This window comes from Zingiber officinale, chromosome 8A (genome assembly GCF_018446385.1).
Source record: "Zingiber officinale cultivar Zhangliang chromosome 8A, Zo_v1.1, whole genome shotgun sequence".
Classification (NCBI taxonomy): Eukaryota; Viridiplantae; Streptophyta; class Magnoliopsida; order Zingiberales; family Zingiberaceae; genus Zingiber; species Zingiber officinale.
This window is the reverse complement of record NC_056000.1, coordinates 97,069,642-97,089,164: the sequence shown is the minus strand read 5'-3', so window position 1 is coordinate 97,089,164 and position 19,523 is coordinate 97,069,642. Positions and strand designations below refer to the sequence as shown.

Genomic DNA, 19,523 nt, shown 5'->3' with positions numbered 1-19,523 from the left:
TTCTATGTACCCAATCATTTTGAGTACATATGGGCCTACAGGAGCCCCATCTGACATCTTTCACTGAAATAGTACCCTTGAGATCTCAAATCTCTCATGCCTCGCTTGTCCTTGATACAGTTGACGAAGATGTTCAACCATTTCGTAAGCGCCCATTAACTCGTGTTGCTTCTGAAGCTTAGAGTTCATTGTCGTGAGTATTAGACAGGACACATCTAATGCGTCATCTTGATGCTTCTTGTAAGCATCTTTGTCAGCTCGCGTGGCATTGGCAGGAGGTGCCTCCGGAATGGGTTGCTCCAAAACGTACAGTTTACGTTCCTGGGTGAGAACTATTCTCAAGTTCCTGTACCAGTCCGGGAAATTTGCTCCGTTGAGCTTGTCCTTCTCAAGGACAGAAAGTAGGGAGAAAGTGTTCGTATTCGACGTTATGGTTATCTACTACAGAAAAATGCAGAAAATAAATATCATATTCTTTTAAATCATTTAATTAGGTCTTTAACTAAATGATGCTCCCACTGAATTCTATAATTCATGTGGGACAAGATCCACATCATACTAACCCTTGAGTTAGCTTTGGCTAAATCGGCCAAGACTTAGTTTGATCGGTAGGTAACGATTTATCAGTTACATCTCTATGCAACTCTTGTTTATAGGATCATTATCTGTAGTTATATTAAAACTTGAGTTAGCTTTGGCTAATACGCCCAAGAATTAATATAAATGTGATTATGTCCTATATTTCCAACTGTTGGAAGAATGCCTATAGTTGTACTCGATCCAACTGAGTTAACTAGGAATACTCAATCTAATTGAGTTTGTATTCGCCCATGCGTTGATAAGGGGGACCAAGATTTTCCCTCCGTACCCTACCTAGATAATATGTCACTACAAGAAAATTGGGATTTTACAACACTTAAAAGACAACGCTTTTTTTAAAAAGCATTGTATTTTTCTTTTTAACAACGCTTTAAGTGAAAAACGTTGTCTATTTCTTTATTTTCTTACTAATAAACAACGCTTTTTTAAAAACTTTTGTCTATTAGTGATTTTTATGGGTCAAACACAATGCTTTTTGAAAAGCGTTGTCTATTAGTATTTTTTTAGTGTCTACGACAACGATTTTTAAAAAGTGTTCTGTATTGTAAAACCCTCATCTAAATCTGGGATAATACAAACCGTTGGATCAAGTACCCTTAGGTTTCACTCTCACAACTCCTCATCTCATGCTTATCTTCCCGAACCCCTCTCACAACTCCTCATCTCATGCCTATCTTCCCGAACCCCTCTCACACCCTCTCCTTCCAACTCCTCCTCTCACCTCCTCTCCAGCAAACCCCTCTCCGGCGAACTCCTCTCCGCGAACCTCCTCTCCTCTGAATTCCTTCACGCAAATGCCCTAATCACGGTCGCGGGGTGAAGAAGCAAGGATTCTTCTCGGTGCTAAGGGAGGAGGTTGCGAGGGGACTTTCTCCATCACGGTCGCGGGGAAGACCGAGGTCGGAGAGCCCGCGGCGGAGCACATGACCTTAACCATCAGGAAGACTTCCGAGGGCTACGTCCGACCGGCGGAGCCGACGCCTCCGGGATCGCTAACGCTCGACTAGATCGGATGATACCCGACCCACCGTGGCCTCGTCGACTCCCTCCACATTTACAATCACGGCCAGAACCCCGCTGAGGTCATCTGCTAGGCGCTGGCCCTGGCCCTGGTTCCGTACTACCCGATCACCGACCGGATTGTGCAGCTGGAAGGCTGCGAGCCCCGGATCGAGTGCACTGGGGAGGGCGTCTGGATCATGGCCGCCTCCGCCAATTGCAACCTTGCCGACGTCAACTATCTGTAGCGCCCCATGATGCTCGAGCAGAACGACATCCTACCCTACACCGATCTCAAGACCAGTCCTGCCAATACCTTGATGATGATTCAGGTAAGCAATTTTACTGTATTTAGAAATGGAAAAAATAACAGAGAGCCAACACAATTTAGGACTGTACAAACCCGCGGCTTCATTCTTGCTAGATCAAGCGGAATAGAAATTGAATAACCTGAAATCTTTGTTTGATTCACTTGAATGCTCCAGATTTGTTACTAGTTTGCTTCTCAAATCGATTTGTTGCTAGAAAGATTCAAACCCCTGGATCTTTAGTTCTAGATCTGGAAGCAAGAAGGACTTCGATCGGGTCAAAGTTCATAACTTATCCTAAATTTCAATCTAAGTTACATTGTTTATCCTTAATGATAATCTGCTGAAACAGTGGTTATCCACCGCTGGAACATTGAAACTGCAGCAGTAAGGTTTTTGAAGAAATGACAAGAACAGTGGAACCCAGTTGGTTTGATGACTAGCATGTTCTTTTCTTCCTCAACGAACCATTAGTTCTGTTGAACGAACCATCTAAGTTCAACCTTGTAGTCTTAATTGAGAGATTATCCAAATCATCCAACTTCTCTAATATATCATCAAGATTTACTCGTAAATATATCCTGTTTTGGAATTTTGTTTTTAGAAAAGAGAAAAAAATAACGTTAGCTCTAAATCAACTTAGTTCTGCATTCAAATTTAGACATTCTCTTTGCCAGAACAAAAGCTAGAGTATTTCCGACTAGCATTGCAGACTCGAGTAGTTGAAACTCATGTCTTGTTCTTGTCTCCAATTTATGCTTATCTTCTTCAACAAGAATCCACATTGATGCTAGAAAAGAAATCAGACCATGCTTACATTAATTTATTTATGCCTCAATCATGGAGATTACCATTTGTGTAACTAGCTCTCTTAGCTTTAAGCATGACTTCTGCGTCATCATAGAGAATAATAGGATCAATTGGATGTTGCAATGCTGCGGTTATCTGATCCTAAGTAACTTTGGTGCTTGCATTAAAACAACAGGTTACTAAGTTCACATGTGGTGGGTTCCTCATTGTTCTAAGGTTCAACCACGCATCCGCTGATGGCTTAGGATCGGCACAAGTCATTTCTGCCATTGGTGACCTTATATTCTGAAGATTGAAAAGGGCTACTACTATGGCAATTCTGAAGGTTGTGAGTATTTAATAGTATCTAGGTGGTAATAATATCATATTTCACATGATTTACTACGGTTATTTTAATCATGGTAATGCAACTTGTCTGACGAAATGCTAATCGTGTTGACTTTTACATTCTCCGGGTCCTCAAGTAAAATTCCTATTTGTAGGATTTGATAATAAAAATACATGACACATTTCCTTCCATAATTTGATAAATTCATCCTATTTTTCAACTCATATTTTCCTTGTTAAACATAGCTTTCTAGCATTTGCTCTTTAACTTGTTATGGCAGGAGACTTCTTCAGCACAGTACATCCTCCAGCAGTATGAGACAAATTGTTGAAGAAGTTGAAATTATCTATAGTAATGTTTTCTTGCTTATGTCTCAAATTATTTGAAATAAACTATTTAAAATTTGCAAAGTCAATGTTGATTTTTTTTCATTAATGTTCACAGTTTACAAAAGCGGAGTATTCTCGAGAAGAAATTGATGAGGTGCGATCGAAGTTGGTAGAATGTATACAAGATCATATTTATGAGTAGGTGCGTTCAAGTTTATGTAAGTTCATTACCTTGTTTTAGTTAAAGTTTATGTAAGTTCATTACCTTCTTGATGGCCCAAAAACATCAGATGAGTATAGGAATATGAATTTGGGATTGTCGTACCTCTTCAGGTCAAACAAAATATGACTGACAGAACTCATCAACTTCTAGATGCTCGATCAAAGGGCAGGTAATATCCAATAGTTGGCTTCAATATCTTGTAGAAAATACCATGTTTACTGGTTCAAAAATGGTTTTTTGCTACCTTCATGTTGACATGTTAAATTTTTAAATCCTTTATTTGCACTCTAGAATCAAAGCCATATTTTATATGTATAGTTTAGTACATTAGAAAACTACATTTGCTACTGGAAAATTTCAAGTCAAATTGTGTTTGATAAAGCTACAAGTTATGCAAACCAAAGAAATCAGAACATATGCTGATTTCGACTTTAGTCATGTGTAAGAACTCAAATGAAATATATGCTGTTCTTTTTGCACTGCATCTCTAATTATGTATTTACATCTCATAGTGGTTTCCCTAGCATCTCCAATTATGCTATTCTTTTTGTTGTATTTCCATGGCGGAAACAAAGTAGCACATGTATTTTTCATTAGCTCTATTCCCCGTTATTTTATGCTTAATTCTTTTTTATTAAAAATTATTGTTTGGTGTGAACTGTGACCTTTATTTTCATCTATTACCACAGAAAATTTCTTTTGCATAATACTGATGGTATTATTTTCTGTGACAGATACACAGTGGTAGGTGTTTTGTCCTAGTCTCAAGCCGTCAATCCATTTTGATCAATATATCTAGTAGAAGTACGCATACAGAACGTTGTCTTCGAGGCCAGCTAGCTATTTTGTGCTTTTTTTTTGTTTTAAATTTGAATGTTATTAACTACTTTGAAACAGAAATATTCTGTCTTTGTGCATATATAGTTGAATTCTCCTGTAAATAATAATACTTTGTAGTTGAATTCTATTGTTTGGTACGAGTTTGAAATCATTAGCTGAGCTAATTAATGCTATTTTATATGTCAAATTCGAATTTAGACATGGTAAAAGAAAATTAATAGTTTTGTAAATATAAAAAAATGATTTTGTAAATAGATTTTTTTAATTTTTTTTTTAAAGACAACGCTTTTAAAGCGTTGCACAAGTGTTGTCTTTGCAAAAAACAACAACGCTTTTAAAGCGTTGTAATAAAGATGTTTTTGCAAAAAATACACAACACTTTTAAAGCGTTGTTAAAGCGTTGTCTTTGCTACAAACGACAACGCTTTAAAAGTGTTGTCGTTGAGTAGACTTTTAACAGCAGTGCCTTTAACATCGCTTTTTCATACACAAAAATAACGCTTTAAAAGCGTTGTCTATTAGCTTTTTTTCTTGTAGTGTGTGTTGCTCTGCTTTGGCAGATTCAACAATACATATGATCGAGGTAGTGATAGGTATCACGGCACGGTAGGCATTAGAGTTGACATGATTTAGATCTAATCTAAACGATGATGCATATCATATACTCGATAGATCTAATCTAATCGAAAGGTGCATCATGTGCACGACTTAGATCTAATCTAATCGTTAGGCACTAATTAATTACTTAATCATGCATCACATATACACAAACAATTAATTAAATTAATTTGTGATTAGTCATGGCCCTAATACGATCTTCTCAAGCCAATGAGAAGATCGGATGGTCAACCTAGGGTCAACAGCTTCTCAAGCTCCTTCCCTTGACCACCTTGTGTTGCTCGCGCCCTTCTCGTAACTCCGTCTCGAGTGGACCTTCCACCGCTCCAATTTTGTACAATATAATTTTGAAACTCGAGTTACATTCGATTCTAAACTAATTTACAACAAGAATAAATAATAGAGAAAGGAACGACGCGCAGGTAGCGAATCAAATATACAACACGCACAACACAAATAACGGCGCGTAGGCCGTAATATGAATTACAACACAAATCCAATCAGATTGGGTCTTTTGGGCCATGACTATCACAAATTATACATTATTCTAAATTATTTAATTTCCATAATTTTCTGTAATTTTAATACTAATTTTTACAATTTTTACGAGTAAAATTTCCCAGCGGTCCCGTTTAACGGTTTTCAGGCGCAATCGCGGAATGAATCCCCTAGCGGGGCCAGGGGCAGCGCCCCTACCCGCGATCTAACCATCGAGAGTGTCCCTAAGCGATCCAAAAGCACCTTAGTCAGCTGTCCCAAAAAGTTTTTGGGCGAAACCTTGTCGTTTCGGGAAAAACTTCTCGGTAGTCGAAGCCTACAAGTGTCGAAACACTTGTGCTTCGCTTCTATGAGAAAAATACCCATAAAAACTCTAAAAATCAGAAATTTACAGAATGTTATAGTACTAAATTTTTTTCATAAAAACAAAAACTAAACTCGTACAAACTTCGTACGTGGCTCTGATACCACTGTTGGGTTTTTCGGGCCGCGAAAATTACTTTTTCGGGTCGCAAAAACCCCGAAGCCCCAAGCCACTAGATCCGTGCGAAGTAGAAATAAAACAAAAATTATGAGTACGAGTTTCTAATCTAGATGTACACTAGATTTACAAAGAGGAAACCCTTTATACCTTCAATGCGTGCCCTTTTCGTATCCTGCTCGTCCAAGGTGATGCTGGATCTCAAGTTGTCAAAGTAGACAACTCTCTAGAAGTATCCACACGAACTAATTAGGTGGAGAAGACCAAACAATAGGTGTGTTAGCACCTAGATGGTGTTCGGCCAAGAGAGGAGAGGAAGAGCAAGAAGAGAGAGCACTTGAGGAAGAAGAATATGTAAATGACAATTGAATGAAAAATAAATTCATTCCCTTCACAAAAGTGGCCGACCACTTTCACAAAAGTGTAACCCCCATTTTGCATTAAGTGTGGTCATTAAAGAGATTTGTAACCTCCATGAGGTGGCACACACATGTGCTAAACATGATGATGTGGCACCTTATCATTTGCCACTTAATGCCAAGTCGCAAATAATGTGGAATAAAGTCAAGTCAAATTTGACTCTTCCTCTTCCTCTCAAGTCAAGTCAAACTTGACTTAATCTCTCTCATGGTTGATCTAATCCAACTATTTAATTCAAGCCAATTTAATATAATGAATCTAATTCATTTAATTAAATTGATTCAATGAGTCATAATCTAAATTATACTGATTGAACACATGAATCAACTTGAGTCCAACTCAATTAGCCCAATTAGGATTACTCTTAATCCAATTTGATTCATCAAATGAATCTAATCCTCTTGGTTCATCATATGAACCTAATCTCCATCTAATTGTCCTTAGTGTGTGACCCTATAGGTTCTTATAACGTTGGCAATGCCCCTAAACCAATTTAGGAGCATAAGTACTGAGCGGTATCTAGCAAAACATCATTACTGGCCAAGTTACAAGAATGTCGAGATCCAACATCACCTTGTGACTACTAATTGTGACTCCATACAATATATGACAAGTGTCCTTCTATCCTAGACATCTAGATTGATCAATGTGAGGCATAGACCATGTCATCATCCTCTAATCAATCTAATAGGCCATGCACTTCGTGACCATGCACTTCGTGGTCTCACTCTATCAAGAATATCGTTGTCACTTCCGTCATATAGGAGGGATAAATCCCATCTACATCACTCACATCCCTTTGCATAATTCGTTACATACCCAGTAATCTCCTTTATAGTCCACCCAGTTACGGGTGACATTTGACGAAACCAAAGTACATAACTCCTTATGTAGGGATCCATGGTGACTTCAGGTCTAAGGACTAGTAGTCATACTAATAGCCACATGAGAAAGTATATGACACTTATATAACGATCCATGATACTTTCTCATGGCGGGTCATTCAGTATATATTCTCCAATGCATACCCATGTGTCAACTTGATATCTCTATATCCATGACTTGTGAGATCAAGTCATCGAGTTGACCTACATGCTAGTCTTATTGCATTAACATTGTCCCTGAATGCTAACATTCGACTAGGAATGATTAAGAGTAGTGTTCCCTATATCATCTCACTATCGGTTCAACTAACCGATTGATATAGGTAAGAACCTTCTACTCAAGGACGCTATTATACTTAGTTTATTTGGCACCAATACAAGTAAGTATAATAATAAAAAACAAATGCCTTTATTTATATAAGAATATGATACAACAAATCCATAATACAATCATTAAATGATTGGCTCTAGGGCTCTAACTAACAAGTCCTTCTTTGAGAAACAATTCCCTAGCCAAGTCTTTACAAACTACAGCAAAGGGATGTCATTCCCAATGAGTAGTATGTCATTCACATACAATACAAGGAAGACAACTGTGTTCCCAACAACCTTCTTGTAGACACAGGGTTCATCGTCATTCTTAATGAAACCAAACTATTTGATCGAATCATCAAATTGAAGATTCCAGCTCCGAGAAACTTGCTTTAGTCCATAAATGGACTTATGCAGCTTGCATACTCTGCCGGTATGTTTTGGATCTACAAAACCCTCAGGTTGTGTCATGTACACATCCTCGAGCAAGTTTCCATTCAGAAACGTGGTTTTGACATCCATCTACCAGATCTCATAATCGTGGTATGCTGCAATAACATGCAAGATCCGAATGGACTTAAACATCGCTATTGGAGAAAAGGTTTCATCATAGTTAATACCATGAATTTGCTTGAAACCTTTAGCTACCAAGTGACCCTTATAGGTAATAAGTCCATCCATGTCAGTCTTTCTCTTAAAGACCCACTTACACCTAATGGGTTTGACGCCTTCAGGTGGATCAACCAAAGCCCATACTTGGTTGGTGTACATAGATTCCATCTCGGATCTCATGGCCTCTAGCGATGACTCAGAATCTGGTCGCATCACAACTTCCTGATAGGAGGTAGGCTCATTCTTAATGAGCATAACATCATCATGGTCAGACAAGAGAAATGAGTATCTCTCAGGCTGACGACGTACCCTATCAGACCTGCAAAGAGGTAGGTCTACTTGAACTGGTTGTTGTTCCGCAACTCCTTGCGGAACAATCTCATCATCCACAACAATTTGTGGTTCCAGTTCAACTTCCATCAAGGCTTCAGTGCTATGGTCCATATCTTGAACTTCCTCAAGATCGAACATACTCCCACTAGTTTTTCTAGAAACAAAGTCTCTTTCTAGAAATACCTCAGTCTTAGCCACAAACACTTTGTGTTGACTAGGAATGTAGAAGCAATATCTCTTTGTTTCCTTGGGATATCCTATAAAATAGCACTTAACAGATTTGGGTCCCAGTTTGCTCGAGACTTGACGTCGAACGTAAGCCTCACAACCCCAAATCCTCATAAAAGACACCTGGGCATCTCTCCCAGTCCATATCCTATATGGTGTCTTTATCACAGCCTTGGATGGAACATGGTTAAGTGTGAAGGTTGCTGTATCTAGAGCTTATCCCTAAAAGGATATAGGAAGATCTGTGTGACTCATCATACATCGTACCATATCTAATAGAGTACGATTCCTCCTTTCGGACATACCATTCCACTGTGGTGTTCCAGGAAGAGTGAGTTGGGATAGGATCCCACACTCAGCTAGATAGTCACGAAACTCATGGCTAAGGTATTCACCACCTCGATCTGATCGAAGTATTTTAATACACTTGCCTAGCTGGGGTTGTACTTCATTATTGAATTCTTTTAACTTTTCAAAGAATTGTGATTTATGTGTCATCAGATACACATAACCATATCTACTGAAATCATCAGTAAATGTGATGAAGTACCTATAACCACCTCTGGCAGCGACATTGAAAGGGCCACATACATCACTATGTATATGTCCTAACAAGTCAATCGCTCGTTCACTGTGTCCACTAAAGGGAGTCTTGGTCATCTTGCCCAGTAGGCATGACTCGCATGTCTCATATGATTCGAAATCAAATGAGCCCAGCAAACCATCTTTATGGAGCTAAGATAAGCGATTCTTATTTATATAACCTAAGCGACAATGCCAGAGATAGGTTTGGTTCATTTCATTGACTTGAACCTTTTGGTACTTATGTTATAGATGGGGTTCTCTAAGTTTAGAATGTAGAGTTCGTTCATCAAAGGTGCACTACAGTAGAACATATCTTTTAAATAAACAGAACAACATTTGTTCATTATTATAAAAGAAAAGCCTTTCTTGTCCAAACAAGAGACTGAAATGATGTTCTTTGTAAGAGCAGGCACATAACAACATTCATCTAATTCTATTACAAGCCCAGAGGGCAGATATAGAAAGTAAGTTCATATAGCAACAGCAGCAACCCATGCTCCATTGCCTGCTCGTAGGACTATCTCGCCCTTCGTCAACGCCCTGCTATTTCACAATGCCTGTACATTAGTACAAATGTGAGAAGTGTTAGCTAGAGCCCTAGAGTCAATCATTTGATGATTGTATTATGGACTTGTTGTATCATATTCTATATAAATAAAGGCATTTGGTTTTTGGTTATTATACTTACTTGTATTGATGCCAAATAAACTAAGTATAATAACGTCCTTGAATAGAAGGTTCTTACCTATATCAATCGATTGGTTGAATCGATAGTGATATGATATAGGGAACACTACTCTTAATCATTCCTAGTCGAGTATTAACATTCAGGGACAATGTTAATGCAATAAGACTAGCATGTAGGTCAACTCGATGACTTGATCTCACAAGTCATGGATATAGAGATATCAAGTTGACACATGGGTATGCATTAGAGAATGTATACTGAATGACCCACCATGAGAAAGTATCATGGATCGTTATATGAGTGTCATATACTTTCTCATGTGGCTATTAGTATGACTACTAGTCCTTAGACCTGAAGTCACCATGGTTCCCTACATAAGGAGTTATGTACTTTGGTTTCATCAAACGTCACCCGTAACTGGGTGGACTATAAAGGTGATTACTGTTGGATCGAGACGCGCTAGAGGGGGGGGGGGTGAATAGCGCTCGTGGCTAAAATCGTTCTATTATCGGAGAAGTAACGCAGCGGAAAGTAAACAACCACACAGAAAGACAAGAGACTTTACTTCGTTCGGAGCCTGTGACGACTCCTACTCGAAGGCCCGCAATCCTTGATCACTTTCCGTGGGCAACAACTATAAGCTCGACAAGAGTACAAGTAATACAGTTAAGTATAATGAAAAAGTATAGTTATACCGACGACAATATCGTAATATGAAGATTTCGGAGCTTCGGGTCGTCGGTGTCTCGTAGCAGCACTTCGGGATCGTCTCGTGAGCAGCTTGTAGCAGAAAGATTGCTTGGAAGTTGTTGTCAGGAGCTGCCGGTCGAAACCCCTTATAAAGGGTGTTCAAGGCGCCTTCTACTGTTCACCAAGGCGCCTTGAACAGCCGAGTCAGCCGGGGAGATGAGGAGCGAACTGGTCGAATCTTATCACAAACTCAAGACGCCTTCCACTGTTCACTAGGCGCCTTCATCTGTTCAAGGCGCCTTCCACTGTTCATCAAGGCGCCTTGAGCAGCTTCTCGCAGCCAGCCGCCTCCAAGCTCCATGGAGGCGCCTTGGACACTGTTCATCTGAGGCTTTAAGTTGCTCCTTTGCACCTGCAAGATACGTTAGTCCCAAACACTACCCTGCAGCACAAAGTTAGCACATAATACAATAGATATTATAAATGAAGTATTAACAGTCTCTGGACTGTCCGAGTCTGACTTCAGGTTTCCAACCGGAAATCCTAGGTCGACCCGACGCCTACTGTTCCCTCTACGGGGAACGCGTCCTCACCTACTCCACTCACGAGATTTACCTGTTGCCAGTACGATCCTCCAGATCGACTGGACTTTTGCTCGGCACTCGACGCTTGTGGACTTTCTGCTGGACATCCGCTTCCCGGCTAGTCCAGACTTTCACCTGGTTCGCGACACCAGGACTTTTCACCTAGGGTTACCACCCACTAGGACTTTTGCCTGAAGCCATCGACCTGCCAAGACTTCCCGCATAGGGTTACCACCCCCTATGACCTAGGGTTACCACCCCCTAGGGTTTTTACCTGCCTAACCGCAGCTAGGACTTTTGCCTAAGTATCACTTAGGACTTTCCTGCAAGCTCCATGAACTTTGTTAGATAACACCACCACTTAACTTTGAGCCCTTTGCCATAATCAAAACTCAGGTTCGATCATCTGGTGCTCTCTGCACCAACAATCTCCCCCTTTTTGATTATGGCAATCTTGGTTCAAAGTTAAGTAAACATAACTTTTAAATAAAGGAATAAATAATGAAAGTTAACCAGAAGCATCAATGCATAAATAAAATTTAAAGTTTATGCTCCCCCTTTCATTCTTGATTTCTTAACTTTGACTTTTCTCTCCCCCTTTGACATAAATCAAAAAGAATTAAGAAGAGAGAAATAGTCTAGTTAATTTAAGCTCCCCCTAAAGGGTAGCATAGTTAAGTGCTCAGACTTAAAAAAATTTAGGTGAAGTACTTAGCTCAATTCATAAGGTGTTTGAAAAGAATTGTTGCATAGATAATTTAAATTTTAAGTTAATGCCTTAATAACTTCTTTGAGTTTAGGTGTCCAAGCATGAATCAAATTAAATTATTTAACTTGATTGGGTATCAGAGCCCTAAAGGAATTTGTTTAGCCTTAAAGTACTAGCATGACTCTGTTCATTCCCCCTTAATTAATGCCAAATTAAATTCTTAGGGTCTTAGAGTACAAGCATAAGAAGAACTTTATATTATCCTAATTCCAGCTCATCCATTCTAGATTATCAAACATGTGCAGCTTATGAATGAGTTTGAGATGAGATTATTTGAAAATATTGAAAATTTAAGTTCCAAATGAGAAAATGCTAAACTTTTGAGAATTTATTGAAAATTAATTAGAGTTAACTTTAGCAATCAGAATTTGATAATTAAATATTTTTAAATCCTTTTAAATTAATATTTTGACAGTAATTGAATTAATTTTAAAAGATTTTGAAAAGAATTTTCAAAAGATTTTTGAAATGAATTTTCAAAGGATTTTTAAATAAGTTTTTCAAAAGATTTTTCAAAGCATTTTTATATAAGTTTTTCAAAGATTTTTGAAATGATTTTTAAATAATTTTGAAATTGATTTTCAAAAGATTTTTGAAATGTTTTGAAATTAAGTTTTAAAAGATTTTTGAAATTATTTTTAAATAATTTTGAAATTGATTTTCAAAAGATTTTTGAAATGATTTTTAAATAATTTTGAAATTGATTTTCAAAAGATTTTTGAAATTAAGTTTTAAAGATTTTGAAATGATTTTTAAATAATTTTGAAATTGATTTTCAAAAGATTTTTGAAATGATTTTGAAATTAAGTTTTAAAGATTTTGAAATTAATTTTGAATTAACTTGATTTAAGTTAATTTTAGTTTTAATTTCTTAGTCATCTCACCCGATCTAAAGTTTCAATCAGGTAATCTATAATTGTGGTGAGATGAATTGTGGTTCAGTTTAAGGGGTTGGTTTAACTTTGTGTTAGATTCAGGTTTAGCTTTGGGTTCAACAAGTAAGCATTCTTTGGATAAACTTCTAGGCTATGGTGAGTCACAAGGAACTCATTAAAGTAACCATGCCTTCGAGGTTTTCCAAATAGTCTTATCCATTGAACTTAATACTAAAACTTGGTCTAACTAGTTAGGATCCATTTAAGGGTAGCTTCGGTCAGTTCCACTTGGCCAAATGCACCAGGTCGAAGCCATATCTTCCTAGACATGCGATGCCCAAGCTTCCCTAACGTACTATCATCCAAAAACTTCACCAGTACTGTTAGTAAAGTTAAACCTAGCCTATTTTATCTAACCTTAATTACCCTGCTGGGTAGTCTACTCTTGTTTACCCATTTCGGGTAGATTAAGTTCGGTTACCCAGTCGGGTAATTTAGTTGGGAGTGCCAGCTATTCTGGATCCTACTTCTATTGAATTTTAAATTTCAAATTTTGAATTTAATTTTGAATTCGAATTTTGAATTTGTAATTTGAATTTTGAATTTTTGAATTTTAATTTCGAATTTTGAATTTTAATTAAATTTCGAATTTTAATTTTTGAATTTTAATTTAATTGTGAATTTTAGATTTATGAATTTTGAATTTAATTTATTAAATTTGTTTTCCTTCTTGCTCCACCTGGATCATAGCATCGATATGGTCTATCGAGGTAGTGGACCTGATCCTTGGGGACCCAATATTATCCAAGTCCAATTTGATTAACTAGGTTGGACTAGGGGACCCATGCTTGAATTAGGTTCCTTTTATTTCTATTTACCAACGACAGATATGATCTATATTTAGTTTTGGGCTTGAATCCAAGTCCGGATTTGTTGTAAACGGCACGCTGTTTTCCAAGAATCAGATCCAAATTCTTGGAACCCAACGTAAAGCGTTCTAACGTATCCTTGAGTTCTTTAATTTGAGTTTTCAAATTGGAATTTTCTTCCTCAAGTTGTTGGACTTGAGTTGAACTTCCAACTTGAACTGACTCAGTTAAAGAACTCGAGTCAGTCGCTTCCTCAAAGGCTATTACTTCCTTTTGGAGCGACTTAACCCGGATGTTGGATTTAGCCAATTTTTTAAGCAAATAAGGAACTAAATTTCTTAAGTCATCTATTTGAGTTTCGGCGAGAAAAGAACTTACAGTGGGGATCGGGCCTTCGGAAACGGATGCGGATCCGTGGCTTCGCTCGGACTCTGTTTCTGACTCGTTCTCGGCTTCGGACTCGAGTTCGGACTCGATTTCGTCAATTAAGTTAGCCTGCGCCGGTAATGCGAGAAAGCTCGTTGGTTCTTCTTCCTTGTCAGTCTCGGATTCGTCTGACGACTCAGACCAGGTTGCTTTCAATGCCTTTCTTCTTTTCTTCTTGTTTGGGCAATCTGGCTTGTAGTGACCTTTTTGGTTACAGCCGTAGCAGGTGACATCTGATCTGTCCTTTGTGTTCATTTGAGTTGCCTTCTTCGACTTGCACATCTTCCGTACGAGTTTTATCAACTTGGAAATAACTTCGTCTTCGTCTTCTGCGTCTGATTCATCGTCTTCGTCCTCTGATATTTTAGATTTGCGCCTTGACGTCGGTTCATGTGTTCTGCTAGTAACTGCAACCAAAGCAACACCTTTCTCGACCGGGCGTGCATTAGTCTGCTCATGCAATTCTAATTCAGAAAACAATTCATCTAGTTTTATTGAGGATAAATCCTTGGAAACTTTGTAAGCATCAAACATGGATGCCCACAAAGTGTTCCTCGGAAAAGCACTTAGTGCGTACCTTATTACGTCGCGATTTTCCACTTTTTGGCCGATCGCATGAAGCCCGTTGAGTAGGTCCCGGATGCGTGCGTGAAGCTGGTTCGCCGTCTCACCTTCCTGCATTTTAATATTATATAATTTATTTAAATTTAAATCACGCTTACTTACTTTAGCGTCTGACGTGCCCTCGTGCAGCTCGATTAGTTTGTTCCACAGCTCCTTCGCACTTGAAAATGGTCCTACTCTATTCAGTTCTTCTTTTGTCAACCCGCATTGCAGCATACAGGTTGCTTTGGCATCAGCTTCGACCTTCTTTCTTATGCTGGTATCCCAGTTAGTACATGAAACGAGTTCTCCAACGCCGTCAAGTGGTAGCTCGAGACCGGTTTGGATGATGATCCACATCTCGACTTGCGTCTTGAGATGGTAGATCATCCGGTTCTTCCAATAGGTAAAGTCTTCGCCGGAGAAGAGCGGGGGGCGAAAAGTGCTAAAGCCTTCTTGGAGGGCCATTTAAAAGAACCTTGCCCACAAAAAAATAGCAAAACAATGTACCAGGACTTGATCCTGGATTAGCAGTGCGGTATGGAAGGATAGAAATAGAAGTTCACCAGTTTCGAAAAATAATAAAATATTATTAAAAAAATATTTTAAAAGATATTATTTCAAATTTTGCCAAATTCAATATTTTATCAATACTAATAAGCCGTGAAAGGATGAAAATGAATTTTTCGAAAATAATTTTAAAGGGAAAAAAAACGAAAGGCGTAGTTAAGAATGCTTGAATGGTGGTTACACCAGTTCAAAGCGACCCCGCTCTGATACCAATTGTTGGATCGAGACGCGCTAGAGGGGGGGGGGGGGGTTAATAGCGCTCGTGGCTAAAATCGTTCTATTATCGGAGAAGTAACGCAGCGAAAAGTAAACAACCACACAGAAAGACAAGAGAATTTACTTCGTTCGGAGCCTGTGACGACTCCTACTCGAAGGCCCGCGATCCTTGATCGCTTTCCGTGGGCAACAACTATAAGCTCGACAAGAGTACAAGTAATACAGTTAAGTATAATGAAAAAGTACAGTTATACCGACGACAATATCGTAATCTGAAGATTTTGGAGCTCCGGGTCGTCGGTGTCTCATAGCAGCACTTCGGGATCGTCTTGTAGCAGAAAGATTGCTTGGAAGTTGTTGTCGCTGCTGGTGAAACCCCTTATAAAGGGTGTTGGCGCCTTCATTCACCAAGGCGCCTTGATGACCAGGAGATGAGGAGCGAACCGGTGAATCTTATCACGCACTCAAGGCGCCTTCCATGCTCACCGCTCATCAAGGCGCCTTGAGCGGCTTCTCGCACTTCCGAGGCGCCTCAAGCTCCATGGAGGCGCCTTGAACGTTCATCCGAGGCTTTAAGTTGCTCCTTTGCACTGCAAGATACGTTTGTCCCAAACACTACCTTGCAACGCACAAAGTTAGCACATAATACAATAGATATTATAAATGAAGTATTAACAGTCTCCGGACTGTAGAGTCGACTTCGGGTTTCCAACCGAAACCCTAGGTCGACTTGACGCCTCCCTCTACGGGAACGCGTCCTCACCTACTCCACCTCGGAGATTTACTTGTTGCCAGACGATCCTCCGGATCGGACTTTGCCACTCGACGCCCGGACTTCTCTGGACATCCGCTTCGGCTAGTCCAGACTTTCACCTGGTTCGCGACACCAGGACTTTTCACCTAGGGTTACCACCCCCTAGGACTTTTGCCTGAAGCCATCGACCTGCCAAGACTTCCCGCATAGGGTTACCACCCCCTATGACCTAGGGTTACCACCCCTAGGGTTTTTACCTGCCTAACCGCAGCTAGGACTTTTGCCTAAGTATCACTTAGGACTTTCCTGCAAACTCCATGAACTTTGTTAGATAACACCTCCACTTAACTTTGAGCCCTTTGCCATAATCAAAACTCAGGTTCGATCATCTGGTGCTCACTGCACCAACAATTACTTGGTATGTAACAAATTATGCGGAGGGATGTGAGTGATGTAGATGGGATCTATCCCTCCTATATGACGGGAGCGACATCGATATTCTTGATAGAGTGAGACCACGAAGTGCATGGCCATGCCCAAATGAGTCAATATGAGATATTAAGCTCATTTGATCGAGTGAGTCTACTTGGAGTTCAAGATTTAGATTGATTAGAGGATGACACGGTCTATGCCTCACATTGATCAATCTAGATGTCTAGGATAGAAGGACACTTGTCATATATTATGAGGAGTCACAATTAGTAGTCACAAGGTGATTTTGGATCTCAACATTCTTGTAACTTGGGTAGCAATGATGTATTGCTAGATGCCACTCATTGCTTATGTTTTCTAAAGGAGTTTAGAAACATTGCCAACGTTACAAGAACCTATTGGGTCACACACAAAGAACAAGTGGATGGAGATTAGGTTCATATGATGAACCAATTGGATTAGGTTCATATGATGCACCAAAGATTGGATTCGGATTAATTCAAATTAGATTCAATTGTTGAATGAATCTAATTTAAATTTGATTCATTGAGTCAATTTATATTAATGAATTGAGATTCATTAAATTAAAATTGACTTGAATCAAAGGTTAGATTTCACTCAACAAGGAAGAAAATTGGTCAATTTTGACTTGACCAAATGGAAGTTGAAACATCATATTTGACTTGATGTATTACCACATCATGAAGGTTGACTCATCCTACATGGGACAGCGGGCAATGTTTCGACCCAAAACTTTTTGGGACAGTGGGCTAAGGCACTATAGGATCGCTTAGGAGCAACTCGCGATGGTTAGATCACGGGTAGGGGTACTGCCCCTAACCCCGCAAGGGGATTTGCTCCGTAATTGCGCCCGAAATCGCTAATCGGTACCGCCGGGAAAAATTTACTCATAAAAATTTTAAAAATTATGAAAAATTACAGAAAATTATGAAAAATATATAATTTAGAATTATATATTATTTTTGTGATAGTCATGGCCCAAAAAGACCCAATATGATTGGATTTGTGTTGTAATTTATAATACGGCCTGCGTGCCGTCATGTGTTTGTGTGTGCTGTATTTGATACGCGGCCTGCGCGTCGTGCCTCCCTATATTTATATTCTGGTTGTAAATTAGATTTAGACTCGAATGTAACTCGAGTTTCAAAATTGTAATGTAAATTTTGAAGAGGTGGAAGGTCCACTCAAGACGGAGTTACGAGGAAGGCACGAGCAACACAAGGTGGTCAAAAGGAAGGCGCTTGAGAAGTTGTTGACCTTAGGTTGACCATCTGATCTTCTCATTGGCTTGAGAAGATCGTAGTAGGGCCATGACATAAGCATAAAATTATTTAATTAATTGCTTATGTGTGTATGTGATGCATGCTAGTAAAATAGTAATTAATTAGTGCCTAAAGATTAGATTAGATCTAAATCGTGCAAAAGATGCACCCTTACGATTAGATTAGATCTACATCGTGTACAAGATGCACCCTATCGATTAGATTAGATCTATATCGAGTATATGATACAACATCGACATTTAGATTAGATCTAAATCACGACAACTCAAAATGCCTACCGTGTCGTGATACCTACTACTACCTCGATCACATGTCGTTGTTGAATCTGCCAAAGCAGAGCAACACATATTATCTTGGTAGGGTACGGAGGGACAATCTTGGTCTCGCCTATCAACGCATGGGTGAGTACAACTCAATTAGATTGAGTAACTAGTTAACTCAATTGGATCGAGTACAACTATAGGCATTCTTCCAATGGTTGGAACGATAGGACATAAATCACATTTATATTAATTCTTGGGCGTATTAGCCAAAGCTAACTCAAGTTTTAATATAACTGTCGATAATGATCCTATAAACAAGAGTTGCATAGAGATGTAATTGGTAAATCGTTACCTACCGATCATACTAAGTCTTGGGCGTATTAGCCAAAGCTAACTCAAGGGTTAGTATGATGTGGATCTTGTCCCACATGAATTATAGAATTCAGTGGGAGCATCATTTAGTTAAAGGCCTAATTAAATGATTAATAATATGATATTTATTTTCTACATTTTTCTGTTGTAAAATTGCCATGAAGTCAAACATGAACAACTTCTCTCTGCGTTCTGTCCTTAAGAAGGACAAACTCAACGGAGCAAATTTCCTAGACTGGTATAGGAATTTGAGAAACGTTCTCACTCAGGAACGTAAACTGTACGTTCTGGAGCAGCCCATTCCGGAGGCACCTCCTACCACTGCCACGCGAGCTGACAAAGATGCTTATAAGAAACATCAAGATGAGGCATTTGATGTGTCTTGTCTTATGCTCGCGACCATGAACTCTGAGCTTCAGAAGCAACATGAGTTGATGAGTGCTTATGATATGGTTGAACATCTTTGTCACCTATATCAAGGACAAGTAAGGCATTGGAAGAGGAACTCCAAAGAATACCTGGAAGATCTTAAGAAGAAGAGAAATAAGATTTCTACTTCAGGTATACATGTTATAGAAGTCAACCTCTCTATTTCTTCATCGTGGGTATTAGATACCGGATTTGCTTCGCATATTTGTACTAATGTACAAGCACTGAGAAATAGCAGGGCATTGACGAACGGTGAAATAGACCTACGAGT

The 19,523-nt window shown here is 39.0% G+C and overlaps 1 long non-coding RNA gene across 2 annotated transcripts; it reads left to right on the top strand.

The window, feature by feature from the left end:
* The first annotated feature begins 1,896 nt into the window (after nt 1–1,896).
* On the top strand, nt 1,897–4,468 carry LOC122012158. 2 transcript variants are annotated; one of them, XR_006120151.1, is made up of 3 exons: nt 1,897–1,931; nt 2,893–3,042; nt 4,332–4,468. It is a non-coding gene; the product is annotated as an uncharacterized LOC122012158 (long non-coding RNA). The 2 variants fall into 2 exon arrangements; XR_006120150.1 differs by lacking the exons at nt 1,897–1,931; nt 2,893–3,042 and adding exons at nt 3,529–3,576; nt 3,708–3,766 and having other exon boundaries at nt 4,332–4,408.
* Nucleotides 4,469–19,523: the final 15,055 nt, after the last annotated feature.